Source organism: Oryzias latipes, chromosome 15 (genome assembly GCF_053564925.1).
Source record: "Oryzias latipes strain Hd-rR chromosome 15, Olatipes_Hd-rR_3.1".
In the NCBI taxonomy this organism is placed as follows: domain Eukaryota; kingdom Metazoa; phylum Chordata; class Actinopteri; order Beloniformes; family Adrianichthyidae; genus Oryzias; species Oryzias latipes.
Window position 1 is genome coordinate 21,014,417 of NC_136251.1, and position 7,269 is coordinate 21,021,685.

Here is a 7,269-nt window from a genome sequence, read left to right on the forward strand (position 1 = left end):
GAACCATTTTTTGAAGAGATGACATGTCTCAAAGGTTAATTGATGACATATAAAGTAAAATGCCTTTTCTCTTTTTGCTATCAGATAGCTTCAATTTTTGTTTTATCTAACAGAGGCTGTGCAAGTCTCTATCTGCTGTTGCCATAGCAATTCACCACTCACCAGTAAAATAAATCAGCCCCAATTTAGCCTGAGTTAAGTTAGCGTCTTCAGTTCTACCGCTATTTCATGGTTCAATCCCCAGGCTTTCAGAAAAACTAAATGTGGGGTTTACTTTATCCGTATCAGTCAAAAAGAGGAGTTTTTCACTTTAACAGCCTTTAAACTTTATTAATGTCATTTTTTGTTCTTTTTTTCTATACATTTAAATTGCAGCAAAAGCACAACCAAGCCCTTATTAATTGTTTTTATCTTCAGGTGAAGGAAGAATTCCTGGAACAAGCCACCAGTCTAAAGCTAAATCAACCATTAACTTTTACTTTGAATACTGTGATTTTTCACATTAACTTGTGATTCATAAAGTTTTAAAAATAAAGTTCTGTTTAAAATTCTAAACTCACATGAAAACTTGGGGTTTGGAATTTCACATTAAAGACATAAAAAACAACAACAAAGTAAAAGACTAAGTTTACACTGCGCCAAAGAAGTAGAATTTAAACCTTAATGTCCTCAATCAGTTCATACATTTAAATATATAAAACCAGGGCACCACAGTGAAATAAAAATATTTCAATGCATTTTGCCAAACCAGACGCTTCTCATTTCATTCACAGCTTCCTTTTTCCTTTTTTTTCCTTTCCTAGAAGTTCTTTATCCTGTCAGAATCTTGCTTCCTTGGCATTTGTGTTGTTGTCTCTTTTTTTGGCAGTAAATAAACCAAAGACGAAAAAAAATCAGAAGTGCATTGAAATGCTGAGGGTTGCAAATGTTTGTCTGTGGAGCTCCCAGCTGCAACTTACGAGACAAAACGGTACAATTCTGACAAGTGGAAGAGGTTTATCTGGGAAAGTGATGCCGCCAAGCAAAGAAAGTCACTTCTTGGCATTCAGAATATATTTACGGTATATGCAATTATATGCTTTCTGTAAAATCATGAGGAACATTTTCCTCTCAAGGAGAGATTCACAGACTTAGCATTTGAGAGAATTTTAATAGTCGGATTTCCCACAGTCTGTGAATGAGTTTTGATGAGTTTGAATGCATCACTGAGACTACCACTCCCCACATATAAAGCTAATTTGAAACTATTTCTGCCTTCTTGAAGTCACTTTAGTTTAAATAGAGCTGTATTGTCTTGCAGATCATGTAAAATTGTAGCCTTAAATTGAAATTTTATTAAACGTCAAACAGCATGACTTTTTTTCATTATGTTTCACAATGTTTCCATGAAATATTTCCTTAAAAACTCTAAAAAATATATACTATGCAGTATTTAGAAATGAAAAAATGTTTATGTCTTGCATTTATCACTTGGGTTAAAAACATATTTAAAAAAAAGCACAGCCACTTTGTTTGTGACTGCTTTAGTCTGTTAAAAATGTTCTGTAAAACCACAGTGTTTATGAAGTATGGTCATGATCTGTCATACTCATCTGTCCCACACTTGCTAACCATTATTTACATCTCACTTATTGGTAGTGTTGTATTACAGTGCGCCAGCTCAACCCTTACAATGATACAGATGAGTAATGAAGGCCAGCCAACAGCAGCTGAACCACAAACACGGTAAACCTCAAGTACACAAATATTTTTTACCAGGTTTGCATGACATTGTAGGCTCAAAAACTGTTGATGTCTGTTCTAGAAAACTAACAATAAAAAATGAGGGCAACAGTAGGCAGATATCTTAATATTTTCTAAACAAGAAATTACTTGTGAAAGAGGAGAGCTGATGTTTGATGGCAGTGAGGGGCTCACTAAACCGCTTCATTTTTAAGATCGATTTCATTTTCAGAAGTATAAAAATATCTGTTGTTGCACTATTACTTGCGCATGTAAGACAAGATTTTTTACTAAATGTATTTTTTACTTCGGTAAGAGTTTTTATTTTCCCTTAAATTGGATGTTTTTACACAGTTAAATGTGCACATACTTTGAAGTTATTAACTGAAAGACTCACTCTGATTAAAGAAGGAGAACATTTATAAAGTAAAATGAAGTATTTCTCTGTTCAAATCAGTGTGAATCAGGAGCAGAGAAAAGGGGTTGTGAGGGGCTTTAGGGCAGCAGGAGAGAGTGTAAACAAATGAATAACAGGAAGTAGGAGCAGGCTTACTTCGCACCAATAGTTCCGCCCACAACATGGAGGCAAATTTCCAATAAACTCCTGCCGCTCCTCAGAAACTTGGGTTTTGGGATTTTGGCTAAATAAATGACATAATCATAATTAAAAGACTACTGGGAATGCTTTTACAACAAATGAAAAGATTAGAAGTATTTTACAAGGATTGGCCACACTGTGCCATTTTTATACCAGATTATTTTTTACTATTTATTAAGGTTTTCACCATGCAGCTAGTTTCTTTGGACTACTACAACTAAGCATCATACTTTGTAAACTTTTATTTTAAGTTTTTAATGCAAGAATTCTGCAGACTCAATTATAATGTTTGTACAGGGAGGAGAAAGGGCTCTGTTCCAGGGGCATCATTCTATTACCAAGAAGACCTTTGCATCAGACTAGTGAACAACTAGTTCAGATGACAATATCTGGAGTTAAAACTAGAAAAGTCCTGCAGATGAAAACATAAATTATACTATGCGGTACTGGGATTAAATTGTGCTCTTTTTGAATTTTCAATGACCTAATTATGAATTTATACTGAAAGAACTGAAGGACGCACTGCTTTGGGAAAGGTTCTCAAGGTTTAAGTTGTTTCAGGACAAGGAAAACCCCATTTCTTCTTTGGAAAATCTGCTTTCATTTGCTGCTCATCTTTTGCCAATGGCCCCGTACTCATGAGGATGTCTGTGTTAGCCTGTGTGCACAGATTAGAATGCTGGAAGTCTAAAAATTTGGGAGGGACAGACAGAAAAGGAACAGACATGTTTAACTTGCAGGGTATGCCAGAGATTAATTGAAGACATCATTCCCATACTGAGCACGCAATGTCTTTTGCAGACCTCCTACTAAATCACATTTGCACTTGAAACCTTATTAGAAACCTTTTAGTTGTTTTGTTTTGTTTTTTCTACTTGAAGATTCTACTTTCATTAGGTACTTCTTAAAAAGTTTAAAAACTTCTGATGCCGTGTTTCTGCAGGGGGAAAAAACAAGGAGTGAATTATGAATGAAGAAATTATGACAAATTTCTTTGTTTTTTTATGTCTGAAAGACATTAGCTGTGTGATATTCCATCTTCCTTAAAGGCCTTTTTCCTTTCAAAGATTTCATTTGAAATCCAAGTATGCGAGTGTTCTGGACACAGAAAGAAACAGTAAATGAGCTTGAGACTGACTTTCTGTTTCTCCACATTCTATCATTGACATGATGGAGAAACTTTATTTGAATTTAAGGAAAACTAGTCCATAAGTCCACCATCTTTGACTTTATGCCCATTTCATTTAACCCTTGTGCTATCCTAGGCACTTTAACATTGGGAGTTGGGTCATCTAGACCCACTAGACAGTGCGCTGATCCTTTTTTCTTCAATGATTTGTGAACCTCACTGGTGTCCATGGATTACATGAAATATTTCCACCTTTATCCACCTTTGTCATGGTAGGGAGAACACGTCAATGTAAGAGTGGGGTCATCTAAGATAGCACAAGGGTTAAAATTCCTACTAGTTGACAACATTTCTGTAAAATGGTATTTTACATTACCCTCTCTATTTAAGTTTTGATGAAATCTTTTTGTTGTAAAATGTTCACTTTGAAATGACAAAAGTTTGGATGATTTATACAAAGATAGAGATAAGATTATAGTTTAACTTTATATAACTACTGTTGTTTTTTGCACACATATCTATTGCATCATAGGGGGACATTTGTGCTTTTAAATTGCTATCAGAGTAAGGGAAGCAGCTGACAAAATTAAATGGGATTCTGCAGACTGGGTGGAGTATCCGCAATGTTGCAGTGAAGGCAAACCTCACATTTTTCTGAAACCATATAAGTGGTTTGAATTTTCCGTTTCCTTTCAAAACCACAGATTCAGGTTGACATTGAGTCAGCTGGAAGAGTGATGTTTCATTCCCCACATGTTAAATTGGCTTGACTTCACAGTGTCTCAGATGTGCAAATGAATGCTTTTTCGTTAGAATAAAAATCAAAAAGTTAAAGAAAAACTTTCTGGAAAAACGTTTGGTTAGTTTACTTGAAGATTGGAATGTAATTTTTTTTAATCAAAAGTGCTTTAACAGGACTTAATTGTATCACTTTATAGAATTTAACTGGTATACAGCCAACATCTTTGGACAGAAGCACAGAACAGAAATTATCTTATTCTTCTACATTTTTCACCATAAAACAGCTTTTTGATCCGCTTTTGCATTTTGTTAAAGTGTCTTCTAATCAGATTTATTTCTTATCTTTAACTTAGCAAAACAGGCATATACTTGTGAAAAATATGCTACATTTTAGTAGACTATGTACAATTACATACATTTTTTTAAAAAATTCTAATAGTTCAACGTAATAGAGCCAGGACTAAAAACTAAAGCACGTAATGCCTTTGGTTTATAGGAACCCAGAGTCAAAACTTAAAGCAATTTTGAAAATTTTAGTTTTAACTTAGGAAAAAAATAATATGTTAAACTCATCAAGGTTGCTTTTCCACAATCAATTGTTTCAGAATAGGGAAAAAAGTCCCAGAACAGATGAAAACCTGGTTGTGTTTTGTCCTTTTGCCTTCAATTCACTGTTCCCTCTGGACAGTGAGTTATTCTCCTCTGACCCTTGAACCTGGATGGAAGCCGCCCCTTGAGGACCACCATGGCTGAAGATAGCACACACATCCTCAGCTGCTCTTTGTTTATTCAAACCTCCTACTTGTTTTTCTCCAAAAATGAAAGTACCCAGTTCCGGGCTGCAGATAGGAATCTTCCTTATATTCACAGACTTTACAGAACTGCTTCTGACCTTGTCCCTGTTTTCACAACATGAACTATAAACAACTAGATTCTTTAGACCTAAATGAACCCCTCAAACACCTTGGAAAATTGTTCATTGCACTGTCATGAAAAGTTGCTTGAAGCCTAAATATGGGTTGTATTACTTATGCTGGAGTTCAGGTTCATGACTTAAAATAAAAAAAGTCACAGAACTAAAGGTCGACTTTTTTAGTTTGACAATTAATGTTTGACAATAGATAAAGTGCTCAAAAGTCAAGAGGGGAAAAGTCCATACTAGCAACATTCAAGTAATAAAGTGATGTCCAGATTTTGGCAGGAAAAAGAAAAATCTGTCTAAGTTGAAGGTGCATGTCAGACTCTTGACCCTCAAACTGGTGTCAGAGGCAACATTTCCTCCTCTCACTGCAGCACATTCACTGTCTGTTGACATACACACATGCTAGACAGCTGCAATAAAAAAACTGGCAATCAAACCAAAGTTCTCAAGCTGATAGACTGGTCAGTTATGACAATTTCTCTTTTCTTCCATGCTGTTTTTTTTTAATAATTTATACTTCATATTGTTGTTTTTTGTTAAAAATAAATAGATATTAAAACATACTTCACCAGGACAAGATGTGACTAATATGACAAGAGAAAAGCAACTGTAAAAAATACCCAATAAAAGACCATAAACAGATTTATACCACCAAACGTTTCTTTATTAACCACAAACTTTAACTTCACCTGTTTCTGCATTACTAAAACCCAACATTTGATGGAAAGCTTGCTGAGAAATGCTGCCATCGTGTGGTTATTTGATGTAAGTGAAAGTCAGCTGCTTCAGATCCTGAAGCTTTATGTCCATGAGTTTACTCAGCATTTGTGGTAGTTGTGGCAGCATTCGTTTTGTTTTTTATTTTACTCTGTGTTTTGTGTGCTTTATTTCTATGCCAGAATGGGACTTGCTTTTGATTCGTGGATCTATTTGTGTCTTTTTGTCTTGTTTTCAGGTGTGGTACGAGACAGGTGTGCCTGCCGATTGGACCAGAGCTGATGGAGGCGATCCATAAATCACTGAGTGGACAGGCAGTCTTTGAGGAGGGAGTTCTGTGCTGTGCATGTTGTGGCAACTGGAAACACTGTTGTGTACAGATTAGTATAGCTTATTGTGAGGTGTTTTGTGTTGAGGCCTACTCTGCTTATTTTATTTTTATTTTTGTAGTGGTAATTTCTCAAACCTTGGAACATTTTGTTAGTTACACAGTCAAAATTACAGCTACTATAAGCTTTCATGTTCAGTTATTTGGAGAAACGCACATAAGCTGTCTTTTTGCTTTACTTTTTACACCAGGTTTTACAATTAACTTAAAACAAACACTTGTCTTGCACAAATTTGCTTAAAAAACAGCATACATCTTTGTGTAGCAATTTTTCTAACGTTTTCTTTCAGCAGATATATCAAAATTAGCTTTTGTGATTCTGAGGTTTTCTGGCCTCTTTCATTTAAGTACTAAAAAAATCCTAACATGCCATCTCCTTTTAATGATGAATGTGATACATACAGATTTTGTTTATACATAGATTAGGATTCTCTGAGGACTATTAGCTGTGGCCTTTTTTTCTTAAATATCATTTCTCTCTTCATCTCAAGAAACACTCAGGTTTTAATTTTGAAATCATACTTTTTTAACAGCTTTTCTATGAAAATCCTGTAATGAACTGGTTGTTATACCTATCAAGGGCTTTAAGTTATAAGATCTATCCTATTGCCCTCTATAAAAGCTACTTTGGTGCCACCATCCACTCAATAAACTTATTGTCAAATATGTAATAGTATTTTTTTAAAGTTATTTAGTTCACTCAGGCATGACTTATTTTCTTACAATAAACACAATCCATGAGTGCATTTTATTGGTACATTACAGCTTGGATAAGGAATGGGATTTTCTTAAAACACAAAGTGTAATTGATGCATTTTGCCTTTTGTCGTTATGAATTTAAAGCTTAACAAAAACTGTTTTTATCTCTTTACCAGAAACTATTGTGCTGCCTTAAATTTGAATAAATTACACAGACTTTAAAGTAAACTGTATAATTTTTTTTCCAAATAAAAAATGCATATTATTTATCTTTTTAATTTAAAGGCATTAGGTACGCCTCCTGTTCTCTGGCCTTTGAAGTGATTCAACTCAAAAAACTCACACAAACAAAA